The 21,802-nt window shown below is 35.9% G+C and overlaps 2 pseudogenes; one reads left to right on the top strand and one right to left on the bottom strand.

The window, feature by feature from the left end:
* The window catches only part of LOC137237911 (WD repeat domain phosphoinositide-interacting protein 1-like), a 68,590-nt pseudogene extending 50,387 nt beyond the window's left edge, over positions 1-18,203 (bottom strand).
* On the top strand, positions 16,088-18,659 carry LOC137237897 (putative OPA3-like protein CG13603; annotated as a pseudogene).
* Positions 18,660-21,802: the final 3,143 nt, after the last annotated feature.

Below are 21,802 nucleotides of genomic sequence, written 5' to 3'. Positions count from 1 at the left end.
TTATTTATGTTGCTGTTGTTGTTGTAGCGATAAGGTTGCTCCCCGAAGGCTTTGGGGAGTGTTATCGATGTGATGGTCCTTTGCCGGATACAGATCCGGTACGCTCCGGTAACACATCTCGGGAACATTTATATGGCCACATTAAACCTTCAGAATATCCCTTCGAAACAGCAGCCGTGATAAGGCAAAGAGAATATATGTATCTATTCTCTTTAGATATGCAGGCGTGTTCTGAATTCCGACTCGAAATGAAAAGTAAAACGACATTGATTTCGACTCGTTTTCTATTTGGTGTTCTCAATTCCGATTTAAAAAACTGATTCCAAGTCGATTTCGAATCGTTTTCATTCCGACTCGATAACCAGTTTAATCAGCTGTTTTTGTTTATGTGTTTTGGTTTAAATATCATAAAATTGTATTTTAATTAACAAAAACCTGCAGCTATGGTTTTTGGATGCGCAGACGCAAGAAGACGTGCTATTGTGCGTGCGAATCCTAAAAATCGGGAGCTAAGATCCCGTGTAAATATCTTTAGGCACCTGGACTGCAAGTATGTATACTTAAATAAAATTGCTGGATGGAGGGAGTATCTACACCCTACAGAGGAATATTGGATAGCTATATTTGTGGTCTTATCGTTAACGTTAAAGGATTACATAAAAACAGAGTCATAAAATGACACCCAGTAGTGAGTGCAGTTTTTTTGGCAGACCTGCAGCTTCCTTGCAGTTTCTGCCCACTAAGTGCGGCGACAAAATTGAAGGCGTCTCGTCGCCTAGCCATTTTGGTTAATTTTATTGCGCAACATAAATTGGGTAGATTAGCAAAGACGTTATCCGTAAATTCGGTGAAGCCACTGCAGTCACCTTTCTTAAAGTTGATAGAGGTATGGCGTTCCGAAGTTATAATTTAAGAGCTAGCATCAGACTGAATTTTAATCTACTTTTCTAATATAATTATACCGAAAATTGAATTTGCATCAGTTCTTTGATATCCCCATGCCGATCACTAGTATAATTCTGTAACGTTTTCGTCGACTCGAGAATAACTCTAGTTATCCAATGTACCATTCAAAGTTTCTCAAGATAGTGTATAAGCTCAAGTACTAATTGGGAATTTTTAGATTTGTGGAGTCATACCGCGTGAACAAGGAATTTTTAAAATACTCCTCGGCAAAATAGGCAACAAGTTGGCAGAAAGACATCCTCTTATTTCACCAACTACGCAACTAGCGGCTACACTCCGATGTTTAGCTACTGGATCATACCAACTGGGTGTAGCTAAGGATCAGGACATAAATGTTGGCAGAAGTAGTTTTTCGAAGATATTACACTATACTATCCAGGAATTGGAGAACTGTATTTGTGAAGAGAATATTCAATTGAATATATCTGCTGTGGAGATGGATCGATCCAAGCAATATTTCTACAGGCAATTTAATTTTCCTTGTGTCATTGGTTGTGTAGGTGGCACTCACGTGAAAATAATAAAGCCAGCAGTGGACGAGTCCCTCTTTTTCAATAGAAAGGGATATTTTAGCGTTAATGTTATGATAGTATGTTATCAAATATTACAATATTTGGCTAGAAATCATGAAATGTCTTACAGGTTTGCAATTACAATATGGAAATAATAGCAGTAGATGCAAGTCACCCTGGTTCGTGCCATGATTGTTTCATTTGGAATCAAAGTGACGTGAGACAATTCTACATCAATAATCGTACCGAAAATTCTTGGATTTTGGCGGACTCTGGCTATGCCCTGGAAAGTTTTATGTTGACACCATACAGGAACCCACAACACGGATGCATGGAACATGTATACAAAGCATGCTACAGCCCGCAATATGGTTGAGCGTACTATAGGGTTATTGAAAAGTCGGTTTCGTTGCTTGCAAGGAACTCTGCACTATGATCCACAGTTTGTTGCGCAGATTATCAATGTTTGTTCTGCGCTACACAACATTTGCCTCCAAGCAACGAAGATGATAGAAATCACGAAATGCCAGATAGAAATGCTGAAACCGAAGAGGAGCATGAACCAATTGAGCAGGTCATTATAGATGCAGCAGAGGTCAGGAATGAGGTCGCTCGCACTTTTCTTGCGGAAACCTCATTCTCAGGGTCTTGAGTTTTCTCTTCCTATTTTCTCCACCTTCCTCCTCTCACTTTTCATCACACACTCCTTAGTCTTTTGCTTCTGACATTCCTAACTCCTCTTCCTTTTCCTCTGATATTCCTCTAATTTTCCACTACTCTGTAAAAAAAATTCTCATATTTATTAGTTTTGGTAAAATAAATTGATTATACTGATAATGGTGATTTATAACTTTTATTCCAATAACTACGTATTATTATTAATGGATCCTCTTGAAACAAGAACGTCCCTGAAATATATACATGTGTTTTTACAGGTGCACTGCTGGTCAAATTAAAGTGTTAAATTGACAATCGTTTTATTCGCGTCTTTAATAATTTGTTCAAATAAAAGAAAAATTTTACTTGTGATTTGATTCTCCGTTCAATTCAAAGATGCTTCTGATTCGTGATTCGAATCTCTATCCAAACCAAAGTCTGCGTATAGGCAACTTCCTGCAATTTTCTTCAGCTTTGGCTTCAGTAAAATTATGTTTCCTAATTTTCTATTCAAATATATGCATAATTATAAGGTCACTCATATTAAACAGTTCTTATTTTGTTTATCATTTCGTTTAAATTTAAATTTTTGTATAAATTAATTCCAAGTTAGGAGCCTTGCAAATATACGCCTTAAATAAAAAATTTTAAATAAGTTGAAAAAAGTTTTGAAAAACGTTGAAATTTTTTTGAAATACTTCAAATCAAAAAACCGAAACTCTATCAAATTCTAGATTCTAGGGGTATAACTCCTAAGTCTGGGAAAATCTATTTTAATTTTTAGAAATTTTTTTCTTTAAAAGAATATTTAAAAAGTTTAGGACGCAGATTTGAACGGCTCCTAACTGGCAATTAATTTAATTGGAACATGTCCACGTGAGTGACCTTATGATTATGAAATGGGGTATATGTATATTACACAAACAGTAAATTAAAAGTTAACACTTTATGCAAAATTTGCAAAAACTTTACAAAATTTTTTTTTTTATAGACTCAAGATTAGTACTACAAACGTAAACGTTTTTCCGAAAATTATTTAAATTTTTGTATAATTTGTAAACTAATATTTACAAATTTTTTAACACTCACTACCATATACATTTATAAAAAAATTATTAAAATAATTTTACTGAAGCCAAAGTAGGCGAAAATTGCTAAAAAAAAATACCTGTAATCCATTGACTTCTACAAAATTAATAGTAATAATAAAAATTAATACATTTTCTGGTTCTTAAATTACTTATGAGGCCTTAACCAAAATTTTGCGGGTGCCGCTTATAAACAACTTGGGAAATAAAGGACACCCTAATGTACATATAGAGATCGATATTCACAGCATTGGTTTAGCATTGCAATTACAAAAATTTTCGTAAAGTTTCCAACTTCAGCATCTCTATTTCCTCCAATCTTTCGTTATGTCTTTTTCTCTCCTTTTCCTCCTGCTCTTTAATTTCCAATTCTTTTTTCTTGAATGTTAGCAGTTCATCGAATGCACCGGCAATCCGATCAAATGCAGCATTTTGCTCCATGCACATTTTTTCAAAAGTGTCAATAGATCGCCGACGTGCACGCGATGTATTTCGTGGCTCAATTGTAGCAGCTTTATTTGTGGTTGACTCTGCAATGCTGTCGCTGCTTTCATCAGCAGACTTTTCAGCGCCGTTACCTGGGACTTCCCGGTTGCTGCTTGTAGTTGGAGCTTGTGAGGGTCCATAGCGACTGACGCCATCCATACCATTCACGGATTTATATAGGCTACAGAGCACCGCAATCGCTTCTTCAGTCGGTGAAATAGGTTCTTGGGAATATGGTCCACCACCAGTTGAATTCACTTCGCGCCGGTTATCTGACAACCTTTTCTTTACAGTGGACTTCCAATCGACCCAAGACTGTAAAAAAGAGTTGAAATAAAACCAAAAGAAAACAAAGAGTAACTGTGAAAGTCCACACCAGAAAAGCACAATTCACTTATTTATAATTTTAAGTAAATTGAAAAAAGTTTTTTCGAATGAACTGAGCATAGTAGTAGAAGCGGGCGCCAGGGAAAGGGATGTGCATTTAAAAGTCAATTTTAAACATTTTTGGAATCGTGTATTTTTGGTGTGGACTTCCACAATTCTTTACTACAATAAGCGAATTGCAATCGATATTTGGATTATTCTCTGCGACAGCACGCAACTGCTAAAACACGTTCAAAAATGCCGGGGGAGTTATACAAAAAATACGCGGTTTGACCTTATCAATAATCCGAAGGCGATTTTTTATTTCTGTCGAGATATTTGCAATCAAAGTTCAACACTCCGTAATTTTTATTGGTTGTTGTAGTCACACATTTAGAGTGTTCCGAAAAGTGCAGAAAGCTGTTCTGCAAAGTAATACTGAATATCGCGTAGCCGGTGATTGATCGGTTAACGGTTATTTTTTTTTAAATCGTTGCCGAATACAGCCAACTCAGAAAGGTGCCAATAAATGTTCACAGAAACAAAAAAATGTACTTCCAATTATTGATACGGTCAAAACGCGTCTTTCCATCCCTTTTCCCAAATTTTTTGCTGAGTCTTAGCCGTTGGGAGCTAAAGTAAAGAATAACCAAACAAGAATAACCAAACCTTTTTCCAACCAGCCAAATCTTTGCACGGAGGACCAACAGCATTCAGGGACTTTTTTAGTTCACCCCATTTTGCTTCTACATCCACTCTGTCCCCTTTAGTGAAACCTTTAGCAATGGCTTCGTTGCCTTGCATAAAGGATAAGAGGATTTCTTCCTGTTTTGGGTTTCGTTTCTTTCCCCTGAAATATATGAACATACATATATATATCCATATTTGGTTTGGAACAAATTAAAGCAAAGTAAAACTGCCAAATGAATACTTACATTACAAAATCTCTTGTTTTTCCCAAATATTTGTAAGATATTTATTTTTATCACACTTCGTATGATACACAATGCAATAGATATCAGCTGATCGAAGTAAATAAGGGTTGCAATTAGTCGTACTTTTTATAGTGACAAATTTATTGGACGAAAATATTTTCGAAAATTGTACTACTTTGATGTATTTTAGCAATAACTTTATAATAATTAGAAATAATAACAATTATTATTATAATTCCTCATATAATGCCAATAGAATAACAAACATAGGACCAAAAATAAAAGTGCTTAGATTTTATGTTCTTCGAATATGGCACTCGAATATTTTTTCTCTACACATGGCAATAATGAGTTTTTCGATTAATACTGCGCATGCGCTGGATCGGAATTCAGAACAGGTCGAGTTCATTTCGATCAGCATCGATTTCTTTGCCTAATAGATTTCTTGATAGAAGTTTTTAAAGAAAGATTTATTATGCATATTTAACTCAAATTTAAACAAAAAACTACACATAACTCTTCCAAATAAAACGAAGAATTAAAAAAAAATTATTTGAAAGACAAATAGCGCAACATTTGTGTTTAATCTGCCAATTAATTTTCATTCCGACTGCTCAGAGGCAATACTTTTCAAAACGATAATTTTTGGTAGGAATCGAAATTGAGAACACCAATCCATTTCGATTCCGAAAAAATTGATCGGAATTGGAATTCAGAACAAGCCTGATGGTGATATTCCACTCAGCATTCAATGAATGAGGCAATGCAGATGCTTTGGAATTATTCATTTGTGCGCCTGTAAATGTAGTATAAGCAAAACAATAAAAATCAGATGAAAGTGGCAGCCATGGTGAACACAACAAAAAAGTGACAATGAAGTCAGCAAATAAATTTGCTGTCATACACCAGTATAATCTTTGAGGTTTTCTTTCATTCTCGCGGCAATTCTCAGCGTGTGTGGACGTGTTCTTTCAATTGGTGATCTTTCTGATTAGTACAAGTTCATATAACAGAAGTGCCATTTGTCGAAACTTCTTTAGTGGTTTTAAATAAATTTTGCGATTTCATAATAAAATTAACAACAACTGCAATTTTTTACCAAATCTTGCAACAATCTGAGTGAGTATTTTGCTGATTTTTAGTGTTCGATATTTCTTTTTTTTTTTGCATATAAGTAGTGCGTGTTACTCTTGAGACTGCCTGCAGCGGCCAAAAAAACTAAGGCCGCTATGGCGTCCTCGACTCCTGGGTCGACGACGCCAACGGCTAGTGAGGCATCATTCGAAATTCTCTCTAACGTCACCCTTGCCAAAGGCATGAGGATGAAACGTGAAAATGAGACAAAAATAATGAATGCGTTAAAAAATGCGAATTTTAATTTAAATACGGGAGGTTCAAAAAAATAAAAAGTGGCGGTTTTAATGTTTCTAATATGAATGTTGATGCATATGGTGCAGACATGGACATGGACGCACCAGGTGCTTGTTCAACTCTACTTTTACAAGAAAATTCCAGCTCGCCAAACAAAATGGCTGAAAACAACGCCAATATGGCTGAACATAACAACGCCAATATGGCTGATTACAATGATACAAATACCAATAGACATGGCAACGCTTCAAATTCGCATACACTCACAAGTACCAATACAAACACAGACCCTAATATTTCAAAGGCTTCAGGTACAGCCGAAAACACCATTTTGTATCCAGCTAATTTTAAAGGCATTTTTTTCGTTTTAGTTGATTCTTCCTCATGTGATCAACTAAAAAATGAAAGAATCAAGAATGGTTTGGCTTTGCACAAACTAATTACAAATTTCAAAGTTAATGACATTGAGCCAATTCAGCTAGTAGGTAGAACTCTTTTTAAGATAACTTTTAAAAATTTGGCTTCTGCAAACAATTTTGTCTTAAACGAAAAAGTTAAGGAAAAGGGACTAAAATGCTTTATCCCACGTACTGCTCTTGAGTCCTTTGGAGTTATTAGGGGCATCCCATTAGAATTTTCTGAAAATTACATTAAAGAAAATGCTATCTCTGCTATTCCCACAAATTCAGTAATGCGCTTCTCAAAAAAAAATTACGACAATGGCAATTTCGAACCCACTACGTCCATAAAAATTGGTTTCCTTGGAAAAGATATTCCAAAATCACTTACGTTTGAATACACGTTCTTAAAGGTGGAATTCTTTATCCCGCCCTTAAGGCAATGCAAAAATTGTGGAAGACTTGGACATACACAATTTTCGTGTAAATCAAAAAAACGCTGTCTAAAATGTGGTAGACAAGACTGTAATGACTCCCAATGTAATCAATGCTGTCTTCTTTGTGGTGATGCTGATCATTCGGCAGAGGCCAAAAACAAATGCCGTATCTGAGAAAAAGAAAAAGAAATTAACTTTGTTAAGGCAGTCCGCAAACTCTCCAGGAGAGAAGTCGTGGACACGTATTTCAATAACGATAACCGTTTTAGTATTTTGCAGTGTGATGATGATGAGTTCCCTGCTCTCCCTAGTGAGACCGAGATAGAATTAAAGAAGTGAACAGCAAAATCCGTAAGGTAAGATATAACAATGTTGCCAAAAGAGCAATTAGGGATGATGCTCGTTCTGTCCCAAAAAACACCCCATCATACGTTAGAAAAAGTCATCAGTCCACTTCTGTGCTGGATTCCCCAGCATATCTTAAAAACAAAGTTTCAGAATTAGAAAAAATTGTATCTGAACTTTTCAAAGTTTTTTCCAACAACATTTCCAATTCACAAATAGGGTCGATTCAAGACCGTATTAGAGCAATTAAACAACAATATCAGATGACGTTGATCGAAGATGACGTCAGGCTTATTAACGAGAACAGCCCTCAACCCTCCTTAGCATCAGTATGATGGTGCTCCAATTCAATTGTCAATCTTTAAAATCCAACTGTAACTATATAGAGTTTTATCCAAATAATTATAATTTTGATATAGCTTGTTTCAGTGAAGTTTTTACTTCACGTGAACAACAACATAGAAACATCATAAATTTCCACATTGTAGAAAAAAACCGTGATGATGGCTACGGCGGTGTAGCTATTGCTTTAAAAAAAATATCAAATTTCAAAAAGTTTCCTTTTTTTCCAACTATGATGTATTAATCATACGTACAACAAATATTCGTCCTAATCTAACTGTTTGCGCCACATATTTCCCACCGAACTTACCCGTTGGTAGCTTCAATGATGAAATAGAGCGTATTCTTTCTTTTCTAGAAAACTGCAACAATGTCTTGTTGTTGGGTGATTTTAACGCCAGAGCAAGGGCATGGGGAGATCGGCTTAATTCAAGCAGAGGGAATAATCTTGTGAGAATAATCCAAAATCACAATCTCAGGCCTCTCAATGACGGCTCCATCACATATAAAAGAGAGCTGAATTCAAATGAAGGATATGTTTTGGATCTATCGTTTACAAACTCTTCCTTATCATTTAAATGGAAAGTTGACCCTTGTAGGTTCGGTGGCAGTCATCATTTTCTGATTATCATAGAGTCGGTAAATGTTGAAATCCCTTTAACTAGTAAATTTCTTTCTCAAAAAAAACTCCTAAATAATCTCCAAAATTTAGAATTTGAACCAGATATAAATGAGATACACTTAAGAATAGATGATGAAATTAACTCAGCTACTCATGCTATCAGTCATAATAGGCAGCCAAAATCATGGTGGAATGATGACTTATCCAAAAACTTTAGATTTCTTAGAATTGCTTACCATAAATGTAGGATCACCCCATCACCTGAAAACTTTGAAGAACTTATTAACATTAAGAAAAACTGGAAAAAGAAAATTAAAAATGCCAAAAGGAAAAACTTTGAAGATAGAATTAAATTGTTAAATGAAGAACCCTCCAGTAAACAAGCATGGAAATTTGTAAAAGCATTAAGAGGTGACTTCAAACAAAATGGACGTGGTATGTGGTCCAATGACAACGACCAAAAATATTGCGATTTTGTGAAACTCAAAAATGGTATCATTCTAACGTAAAGAGTGAGAACGGGCAATTTATATGATCATACGTTGGTTGTATAGTTGTTAACGAAAATTAATCAATGTTAAATATATGATAATAAAAGAGAAAATGTTGGTTAAAATTGCATCGTTAACGGTGCAACAGTTGAAAGATTTTCTTAGTGAAAAGAACTTGAACACTACCGGTACGAAAGCCGAATTAATATTGCGATTGTCGGAAGTGTTAAGATCGGATGAGATTGAAATGTGTAGTCAAAATATAGTAGACGAAGAACTCGAAACGACACAGAGTCAAAATGGTTCTCTTCAAGAACAAATTAATGAATTAAAAGAAATGTTATCGGGTGTGGTAAATGCTCTGACGCAAATGAATGCGACATCTGTGTCTCAGCCAAGGTCGGTGATTAGCATTCCAGTGGTTGGAAATGTGAATGAGATGTCTAGTATGACAAGTGTTCATAATAGGTATTCAGTGAAAGAAATCGCAGAAACTATTCCTGATTTTGATCCTACTAATTATCTTGCGTTAACTGCCGAACAATTTATTGAGCGTGTAAATAGTGCTATGAATGCGTATGTTTGGGAAGAAAAGTGCGTACTGTTGTTGGCTGTGTATAGTCGAATGAAGCGTGTAGCACGTTTATGGTTAGACGGTCAACAAAGTTTGTTTGCAACGTGGCGTGATTTTTCAAATGCATTAATTGAAGAATTCGGTACGAAGATGGACGAGGCTGATATAAACTATATTATGAGTAGTACGACACGAAAACAAGGTGAAAAAGTTATTGAATATTGTTTTCGTATGAGCGCAACGGGTAAACGGTACGGATTAAGTGAATCAGCAATTATAAAATATACTCGTGAAGGTTTAAAATATCGTGATTTACAATCTGCAATCGCTGTTTTGAAATTTAATACAATGAAAGAGATGCGTGAAACTCTTGACGAATATTTAAAAAATTTGCCTACAACGTCGCGGAATACATATGACAATACATCGAAAAAAACAGAAACAAAAACAGCTCCTAATGAAAAATTTGAAAAATCCAGTGAAAAGTTAACTTGTTATAATTGTTCCGAAAAGGGGCATTTGTCTAGTAATTGCTCCAAACCTCAAAATCGTCCACGATGCAAAGACTGTCAAAGAGTGCATCCGCGAAATGATCCTGTAAATTGTGGTAAAAACGTGAATGTGAGAGCATGCGAAACTAGTAAAATGGTTGAAAAAGAAATATACATTAATGGTGAACGATTAATTGCATTTATTGATAGTGGCAGTGATTGTCACATGGTACGTGAGTCGATAGCCAAAAAAATAAGTTGTAAAATTATGCCCTGTATAATGAGGATGAAAGGTATATGTGGTGGTACGAAAATTTCTAAAAATAAAATTAACGTTAGTATGCAAGTTGATACAGTAAATTTGCAACTTGACATGTATGTTGTTCAAGATGATTTTTTGTCAACTGATGTGCTTTTAGGGCACGAAATTTTCATAAATGACTTTATTGTAACTATTAATAACGGTAAGTTGAATTTTAATCACAATTCTAAAATTTATAAAATAAAATCGGAAAATAACACAACGTACGATAACAGAAAATTGCAACTAACGAAGCTTTTAGCAGAGTATCGAGATGTTTTTGCTGAAAATTTAAGTGAAATTGGTAAAACTAGTCTCATTGAAATGAAAATTGAGGTCGATTGTGGCGAGCCCATCTGTCAACGTCCATATAGAGTTCCCGAACCAAAAAAAATTTTGGTTTCGAATATGATAAAAGATTTGTTAGATAATGATATTATTTGTGAATCTCAGTCTGAATTTGCTAGCCCTGTAATAATGGTAAAGAAAAAAGATGGAACTGATCGTATGTGCGTGGATTACAGGCGATTAAATCAACATACAAAAAAAGAAGTATATCCAATGCCAAATATAGAGGAACGACTGCATGAAGCCATGCAGTATAAATATTTCTCCGTACTCGATTTAAATAGCGGGTACTATCAAATTCCAATCGAATCCAATAGTCGGAAATATACAGCTTTTATTACGACAGAAGGTCTGTATGAATTCAAGCGAATGCCATTTGGGTTAAAGAATGCGCCAACCGTCTTTCAACGTTTAATGGCACGAATTCAAGAACAAACGCAAAAGGGTGATATGTTGCATTATATGGATGACATACTCATCGGAAGTAATTCAGTTGTTGAAATGTTTGAGAAACTTGAGCGAATTTTTCAAATACTTCGTAATTTGAATGTAACACTTAATCCAAAAAAATGTGAATTTTTAAAAGAATCGATACAGTTCCTTGGTCATGAGTTGACACCAAATGGAATCTGTCCAGGAAGCGTAAAGACAGCTGCTGTTCAAAATTTTCCTGAGCTACGAAATTTAACTGAAGTTCGACAGTTTTTAGGCTTATCAGGCTATTTTCGAAAATTTGTACCATGTTACGCTGTTATTTCCGAACCTTTACGAATGCTATTACGTAAAGATCAAATTTTCGAGTGGAAAGAAGCGCAAATAGATTCATTCAATAAATTGAAATCTGCTTTGGTTAATAAACCAGTAGTAGCTGCATATCGAACAAATGCAGAACATCAAATTCACACCGATGCAAGTTCAATAGGTTTGGCGGGAGTACTTTTACAGAGAGAAGTAGACGATTGGAAGGCTGTTGCTTATTATTCTCGATCTACAACAACAGAAGAACGCAAATACCATAGTTATGAGTTGGAAACGTTAGCTGTGGTTGAAAGTCTTGAAAGATTTCGTTACTATGTGTCTGGCAAAAACGTCAAAGTTGTTACTGATTGTAGTGCAATAAAAACTGCCATGCAAAAAAAGGAATTAATTCCTCGAATCGCTCGATGGTGGTTACGTATACAAGATTTTGAAATAGAAGTAGAACATCGATCAGGACAGCGTATGTTACATGTTGATGCAATCAGTCGAAACCCAGATGAACCGCCTAATGACATCGAAACTGCTTCACTAAAAATAGATAAGGTGGAGATTGAAGAAGACGACTGGGTTTTTAGTATGCAACTTCAAGATGACAACATTAAAGAAATTGTTAAAAAAGTTCACGAAAACGATAAGCAAATTAAAGTTGATTATTGTCTCGCAAATGGACGGTTGTATCGCATGGTAAATAATCAACGTCTTTGGGTTGTGCCAAAATCGTTAAAATGGCAGATAGTTCATGACTGTCATGTGAAATCTGGTCATCTGGGCGTTGAAAAAATTTACGAGAAGCTTCGAAGGAACTTTTGGTTTTCAAGAATGCGAAATTATATTAAAAAGTATATAGCAACCTGCATTGAATGCGCGTACAACAAAAAAATGGGTGGTATGAAAGAAGGTCAATATCATTTCAGTGATATGGAACCAATACCGTTTAAAACGATTCATTTAGATCATTTAGGTCCATTTCCGAAGTCATCTAAGCGTAATGATTGTGTTCTCGTTGTAGTTGATTCGTTTACCAAATTCACGATTCTCAGAGCAGTAAAGGGTACCGTAACGAAGCATGTTGTTGAGCTGTTGAAAGAAATCAGCAGTTATGTTGGAATACCAGAACGAATTGTAACTGATCGCGGACCAGCGTTCACATCCAAACAATTCCAGCAGTATTGTCAGGAAAATGTTATTAAGCATATTTTAAATGCAGTGCAAACTCCTCGTGCGAATGCTCATGCAGAGCGTACAAATCGAACGGTTCTGTCAATGCTTTTACCATCTACGACTGCAGACGATAAATGGGATAATGAATTAAGCAAAATTCAATGGTCTATCAATACCATGCGAAACGGAACTACTAACAAAACGCCACACGAATTACTTTTCAATTTTACACCCCGAGATATTTTGAAAAATAAGCTTATTCTTGCTCTCAATGATGATAATCAAATAAATTGTGATATAGAACAAATTCGAAAAGAGGCTGCTATGCGAATCAATGAAAAACGTTTAAAAGCAAAACAACGATTTGACAGCCATCATCGAATACCACATGTATATAAAGAAGGTGATTTAGTTCTAGCAGAGAACGCAGCGCCATGTACAGGTTTTTCACGAAAGCTTGAACCACGTTATAAAGGCCCCTTTGAAATTGGTAAAGTGCTCGATCGGGACCGATATGTAATCCAAGATTTGCCGGGAAGTAGACGTAAACAGCGACCATATAAATCTGTTTATGCTTCAGATAAATTAAAGCGTTACTGTGAACCAACAGAAATCGATGATATATGTTGTGCAGAAGATGAATCCGAAGGAGAAGATGTAAACTGATACGAGGTCGTATCAATTAATCAGGAAAGGCCGACTGTAAACAAATCAACTGTAAACTGATCTACTGTAAATTGATCTAGAGCTCTTGGCAAAGAAAAATAAGCAAGCTTTGAAATATTTGATATAAATTTTCAGTTTCGAATTAATTGTAAAACTTGATGAACGAATTTTTAAATTAAAAACCAATTAGTTTTATAATTTTACTATTTTATTACTGGTCTTTCCCTGAATAACATACGGTCAGCTTTAAATGATTGCTTTTTAAACAATCAAATTCCTGAGAGGTGGCGTGATATTAAAATAGTACCAATCCCTAAAAGGGACAAAAGTTTAGAAGATTTCAGAAATTTTAAACCAATTGCTCTGATCCCTGTTTTTTTAAAATGCATAAATTTAGTTATTAAAGAACGCATCACCAACTGCGAATCTGTAAACTTGGTTCTGCCTAACAACTCGTTTGCCTACAGGAAAAATATGTCTGCTCCCATCTGTATCAATTATATCCTCCATCACGCAACTGTTCTCAAAAATCAAGGATTCAAGGTTATCTTATGTTCCACAGACATAAGCAATGCGTATAATTGTGTGAGCGTACGCAAACTGATCGACATGTTGGATTCCTTGGGTATTGAAGAAACCTACAAAGAGTGGATTGCAAATTTCCTGAGTCTTAGAAAGTTATGTCTGGGTAAGGAGAAAATAGAAGTCACCAATGGTCTGCCTCAAGGTAGTTGTCTTTACCCACTTCTCTTTAATATATATACGTCTGGACTACACAGCATTGAAGATGACAAAACAAAAATCTTTCAATATGCTGATGATTTTCTTATTATGTCTTATGATAAATGTTTAGTAAATGCAACGTTAAATTTACAACAAAAAATTGATGAGTTTTCTAGCAAATGTCAGGATATCAACCTTTCTTTTAATGCAGATGAAACTAAAATTCTGTATCTTTCTGGATCAAATAATTTAAACATTCGAATTCTTACTCAACGTAACCTAATACAAGAAGTCAGGGCTCTTCGTTTTCTAGGCAGAACAATTAACTCGTCTCTGACGGTCAGTGAGCATTACAATAATGTAATCAAAGCATCTCACAAAAATGTCAATCTATTTACATGCCTTACCACCATCAAGGCTGGATTACACCCCCAAGTTACCCTCAAATTTTATAGATCAATTGTAAGATCTAAAATTGAGTACTGTAGAACTTCAAAAACAACAAATTCAAAAATACAAATTTATCAGAATAACTTTTTAAGACGATGTCTTGGCTTGACTCCGTCTACACCTCCGGCTACCCCCAGAAAGTAGAGCTAAGTGGTTAACTGCCAAAGAAGTTACAAAAGTTCTATGTCATGATGAATCATTCAAAGATTTACTATACAAATTTTCTAATATTAACACTAGTTATGGAAAAATATTCTCTGAGTTCAAAGAGGTGTATGACAGATTGTGTGAAGTGAGTAGCTATGTCCACTCGCCCAATTTGCGCATCATCAAGGACTCACTATATGATAAAAAAAATAACATACCTACAGAAGCCATTAAAGCTATATACACACATATGCTTAATAAATATATACAAGACAACCATAAAATCTTCTTTACAGATGCGTCTGTAAATGACAACGGTACTGGGTGCGGCATTTACAATTTCTCTAACAAAAATGACTACATGTTTAAAATCAATTTCAAAACTTCTTCCACATTTGCCGAACTTCATGCCATTAAACACGCCCTAGAGATAGCTGCTAACCTTAACTACAACAAAATTACAATCTTCACGGATAGCATGTCTTCGTGCTGTCTTCTTGAACAAAAAAGTACCATAAACTCATGTGTTGTGGACATACACAACATCATTAGCAACGGAAATTTTGAGGAAGTGGTCATCATCTGGACTCCAGGTCATTCTGGAATCACAGGTAATGAGCACGTGGACCATTTAGCGAAAGAGGCTACATTGTGTGAAAATGTTGTTGACGTCAAGTTGACTATTGATGAAGCGTTAAGACATATTAAAAATCAAATGTTTGGAGATTGGTTCTTAGAATTCAAGAACTTCTCCAACAATAAACCTTACACTTTAGACTACATTTATACTCATACTCATTCTCATGTCAAGCCATGGTTCAAAAAATGCACAAATGCAACAATGCAAAATACTTAACAGAATCATTGTAGGTATCATAGGTGTAACCTGCCTATCTACATAAAATTAAAATCCGTAATAATAATACATGCATTTGTGGCCAAACAGACAATTTTTTTCACAAAGTTTTTGAATGCCACATGCACAACAATGCTAGAGAGGATTTTGAAATTTTTAATAATAATCATAATTTTAAGGAAATATTTCACAACATGGATATCAGCAAAATAACACAACTATCAGATTTTTTAATTAAAATTGAAGCTAATTTTTAATTTTTTAAATTTTATTTTGATTTGGTGCGGTTTTATATCGTCCACCGCGCTAAATATTCGTTTAAGTAAAAAAGAACACACTCAAAAGCACATGACAATATTGGTTTGATCACTGGCATGTCAAGCAAGTTGACAACACATCCGAATTGGCTTAATCATATGATACATACTGAAAGAACATCAAGCACTACAAGAAGTGCTAGGAGATTTATCACGAAAAAGGAGGGATAACCTGGCTGTGTTGGAGCACTGCTCCTTGCCATCTATTTTAAACCCAAAAAAAAAAAAAGAGGTTTTCTTACATAACACCCTCACAGGCCCGAAATCCAATAGAAAGGATGGCGATAGGTGCTTTTCCAGCTGCAAAATTAGGCGTTTTGGTAATAAAACAAATCAGCAAACCCATAGCAAATGTAATCAAGAGCAATGCTAAACAGAGTCGTAAATATGTTTGCATGCCACCGGCACAGCGTAAGTATATTCGGTAATAGTCTAGTTGAGGGGTCGACTGCTAATACGCTACCAAAAATATCGAGAGAGGTGTCAACCGACGCGTCTTGACATCAGTATTAATAATCCGAAGGCGGAAAATAAAAATTTTAAGTCGTTCCAAAGATATTAACTAAAAACCGAAAAAAGACCCACGGGTACCTCCGAAACCGGGGCTGGGATCCATAGTATTTCTGCGCAGAACACCTTTCTGCATTAGCGGCCTTCGGCCGCGCTTAAAAAAAATAACCCTGGGCTACGCCATGCCAAGTCCGGGTGTGTGGTATAACCGTGGCTACCGCCACGGTGATGCACAATTTTTTTTGTGGATACTACACAACACAACCACATGAAAATCGCCAACTTCAACTGCAAATATCTCCGGACAGAGATAAAATTTTTCTTTTCCTTCGGATTATTGTTCTCGAGATTAATACGCGTCTTTTGACACCTCTCTTGATATTTTTGGTAGCGTATTAGCAGTCGACCCTTCACCTAGACTATTATCGTATATTCAATATATTAACACATAAATTAAGTGAAACTGGGCGCGAGGAGCAGAGTTAGCGAATTGGAAATGACATCACTTTATAGTTATAAGAAAATAATGTATGAAATTACCATTTTCTTAGGCAAGATATTATTTAACACCCGGTACAGCTTGAGATTAGAATTAATGAAATATCATCTCTAGTTGGAACTGCACTAACGATTTTTGACTTTACAGTTTACAATTGGGTTGAAGTGAAGACGAAAAAATGGGCGTTAAATTTAGGTAAACCAGTCACAGTTCCCCCACTCAATTAGGCCATGGCAATAGAGCTAGGAGCTAGTTTGCTTGGAGAGGCGATTATATTTGTGATAAGCCCTGTAGTGCTAATATTTGAATACAACCGGTAGGCTTCATTTCCCGATAAACGAGAGAAAATAATAAAAATTATATCTTTTTATTATTCCTCAGTCAATCAAATAATGAAACTAAAAAGCAAGAACAGTTCAGGGAGGAAAAAGAAGAGCTTGCATTAACACTGGCTGAAATGGGTTTCCGCTTAGAGTGGCTAGACGCAGAAATAAGAGAGATGACTAGAGCGCTGGCCGATTTAGGTAAGTGTAAAAAAATAATCCTTTTTCAATTGTAGTATTATGTGTTAATTTTGTTTCCATGTATAAAATAATTTTCAATAACTCATGTTGTATAATTTTTAATTTAGCTGATATTTTTTTTAATTGGCACTGAACAGTTTAGACGATTTTGGCCTGTACCAACAAATACACGTTTCTCTTTCGTTATTACCGTTGGCTCTTAGTAGCACTAAGGGGAGGAAATGGTTTTATAATATCCAAACAGAGAACATGCTGAGATATTGTAAAACCATTTCCTCCCCTTAGTGCTACTAAGAGCCAACGGTAATAACGAAAGACAATATCTCAGCATGTTCTCTGTTTGGGATTCAAGGGGTTGTGTAGTGCAATATATAGCTTCTCCAACCCAATTGTCAACCTCATCTTCGAGCGGCGAATCCCGTTTCACTAACAGACGAGGCTCTGGCGACCCCAAGCTCCTCATGGAACTTGGGGGTGGGGAGGGAGGGTTGGCCTGAAGGTTTAATGTGGCCATATAAATCGTTCCCGAGATGGTCGGGCCAGCACCTTAATGGTGCTGTGTTACCGGAGCGTATCGGATCTGTATCCGACAAAGGACCATCACATCGATAACACTCCCCAAAGCCTTCGGGGAGTAACCTAATCGCTACAACAACAACAACAACAACATGTTCTCTGTTTGAAGAAGTGGTTTCTAATCCTTGGTATGACTCGCAATCAAGATACCACTTTATGGCTCAGAAGTTTCAATGTGATCCTATTAATAAATCCTTCCCGAGTTGGTCGGGCTTTTACCTTAATGTTACTTGTTACCCGAACGTACTGTATGTATATCCGGCACAACCCCATAAACATTGGTAATACTCCTCAAAACCCGTACTCTATTATATTATGTCGAAGTAGCTGGAAACACTCTCCCAAGCTTCATCTCCAAATAAAAATGAAATTATGTCTATAAATTTAGTTTACTGTTGTTGTTGTTGTAGCGATAAGGTTTCTCCCCCTGACCCGCTGGGATCATTGTTATTTATAATGATACGTGTTATTGATATTGAAATTGTTTTAGATAATAAACTCAATTCACCAAAGCTGCGTAATCCACATTTGATGAAACAAAATACCACAGAACGATGCAGTCCTAATATGAGTCCTCGTCGCGGTAGTAGCATGTCAAATATTTTGTTACAACATAATAATTTATCGAACAGAAATCGGGCAGTAGCTGTCCACGCACAATCAGAAGTGGAAAATCAAATGAAATTACGTTTAGCCAGCAGTTCGATGCATGTTGCAATACCAGACACTGGCTCTCAATAATTGCACTATGGAAGAAAGTGTCCACAATGCAGGGCGGCAGCACAACAGCTGATAGTGCTACACAAGCTCCGAGTAATGATGCCTCCAGCATTATCGAGCGCCAAGTCAGTTCAGCGGCAGCGACAACAACGATTGATAACAGCTCGACAGCGGCGGTTCACGATTTGGCTAAGACATGCACTATGCTGACCAGTCAGGTATATGTACGCCTAACCAAAAAGATGCGGAGAATATTTTCTGCACTGGAGGCATTTGGCAAAATTTCCATGGCATCCGTGTATTCTAAAACTGTTTACTTACCGGAATATTTGATTTTTAAGTGGTACTTCTTCACTGGGTCCCTCCGCAGAATTTTTGTGAATTATTTTGTAAATTTTCCCACCGCTGAGCTGATGCGCACTTGAAATCAAAATTGTAATTAGCAAGTCGAAGAAATAAAATGGCGCGCAACTCCGGCTGACAATTTTCAAATTTCACCATCCATATGCATATAATGTAAGAAAAAGAGTGAGATAATAAATATAAAATAAATATTTCATCATGCTATTTCATTTTCTGAATTCTATGTTCCGAATTTTCACATGTACACTGGGTGTGTTAGTGGCTGTCAAAAAAATCAAGTGAATGTGTGCGTTTTTGGTCACACGATTTTTGTAGGGTATGAAGGAAAAATGTCATACAAGACATTCATTTACATTTAGAGATTACCGTTTCTTTGATCGTTACGCATTATTTTCTGATCTGTCTAATGTAAATTGGTGTCAATGTTGGAATCTTATTACAGCTATAGCCCATTATATTCCCATTATTTCAAACTTTTATTTATAATTCATTATAGAATTCATTTCAGAAAAAAAATTTATTTGAAAAGCAACATTATATATATTTACCAAATACCTGTTAACCCTCAGAAGATTAAAGCTAAGTAATGGTCAGTCTTCTGAAATCAAAATCAAAAGAGAAAAAAACTTGGGTCATCATGGATAGTTAACAGGGTTCTATCTCTTCTTCACTTATTGGTTAGTGACGATAAAGGTTTGATCTATGAAAGTTGTTTTAATCTGTTTTGATATTGACTTTGTAGGACATTATTCCTCACAAACAATGTAGCTAAACTTATGCTATAAACTTACTTACGATATCTTAAGAAAACCCCAAGGCATAGAAAATTTCTCAAATTTTGTGTGTTACAACAGGTAGTATCCCTGCAAAAATTGTTGGATTACGTGTTCCATTTTCTTCATGTTGGAGTACTCTAACAATACTCCTTTGCAAAGCGTTTGCGGACCACCATCAGCCGATCATTGCTCGTTTTTTAACGACCGTGATCACGACGCGATGACGATCGGACAGAGTTGCCAAAAGTAAAATATTGCATACAAATAACTGATAATAAAATTTTACTATGGCAACTCTGATAAAATGCAACCGCGCACTGGTTTTATGTATACATACTGTAGTATAGAGAAATATAAGTTTCTTTATTCACGCAAATGCTAAATAACATAAGAATATTCGTAGTAAAAAATATAAAAGTTGTATTGCCCCTCTTCATTTACTTTCATTTTAAATTAAATTCACTCCGATAATTCTTTTCGACACAATTCCTCTTTAGTACTTTGGCATATGATCCTCTGTGGGTGCTCCATGGAGTACTACAGTGAAAGTATTTTGGAAAGTACTCTCACGTATGTACTCTATGGAATACTCACACACAAAGCGAGAGTGGGATCACCTACTCCTCTCCTAGGACATCGCAATGTTAATTGGAGCACATTTTTTGTATGAATACAGATTAGTTTGGAATACTCCTATACTCCCAAAGGAGTATTCCTTACATTATTTATGGAGTACTCGCGTTTTTTGAAGGGATGTAGTGAAGTGTTTTGGTTATTTTCTAACCTTACCTGTCGGCAACCCTATCCACAATTCAATCACCAAAACAGAGTGGCAACATAGCAACTTGCAACACCACTGGCAACATCCACGACGAACATTTAAAAACGAACCCAGCAAAAATCTAGTGACTGAAAATGGCGACCAACAACAAAATATCCCACATTGTTCCACAATTGTTAGTATGACAGAATGAGATGACCTAATTGAAATGTCCGATCCATATATGCTTGCCTTTTCTTACATGCAATGTACCCTCAAATACGTCACAAAAATTTTCTGCGAATCCGCCATTTGTTGTTTTCAGCTTGAAACCACAAGCGCAGCAACAGCAGGGTAATAAAAATTGATTTACAAATTATTTCGGATATAATAAAAACTAAATTTAAATTAAGTGTTGTGTGCGCTACGGTATTTGCATTTTATATTAACAATACATTTATATTTTCCACAAAGGAACAAAAATCAAGTAAGTTTTAATGCGATATGGGAAAAGCCATTTTCTGGGAAATCTAACATCATTTTCCCATATCGCTACACATCCATTCATTCATTTTCATTACTGGTGCTACAAAATCTGCATCGTTCAATCTGTTATATTGTAGGATTTGATTTAATATAATTTGAATTAATAAAAAACTATTATTTACAGGATATCGAAAACTTGTCCCCATTATCGCCAGAGGTAATTTCGCGTCAGGCAACAATCAATATTGGCAGGATTGGACACGGTAAGTCCACTGTTGTGAAAGCTATTTCCGGAGTTCAAACGAAAAGCCATTTTTTATGCAATGCCACGACAGCAGCAGCACCAACCTATCTGCCAATGCCACAACAGTCGGGCTATCCACCACAACCTGGTCCACCTGGTTGCCCTCCACAACCTCAACATCCAGGCTATCCTCTAAAACAACCAAGTGCACCAGGTGGTTACATGGGTCAAATGATCCCATAAACACAACCTGGACAGGCGCTAATGCCCAGTCAGCACCCATGCCGGGTCAACCCCAATACCCGGACGTCATGGTTATAATATATGCTAATACCACTAATATATTTCAAATATTACTGATGATTATTTTTGTATTATTTTCTTTAGCAACCACCTGCACCTGGTACTGGTATATATCAACAGCCGAAACAGTAGCCCAACGCCGTTTAGATCCCGATCAGATGCCTAATCCGATAAGCGTTATCGTTGAAAATCAAACTAGCGCTGGTGGTGCTTTTCTTACTAATGAACAGGG

The sequence above is a fragment of the Eurosta solidaginis genome, chromosome 1, assembly GCF_040869045.1.
Source record: "Eurosta solidaginis isolate ZX-2024a chromosome 1, ASM4086904v1, whole genome shotgun sequence".
NCBI classification, from domain to species: domain Eukaryota; kingdom Metazoa; phylum Arthropoda; class Insecta; order Diptera; family Tephritidae; genus Eurosta; species Eurosta solidaginis.
The sequence above is the reverse complement of the archived record's forward strand: the minus strand, read 5'-3'. Positions and strand labels throughout refer to the sequence as shown.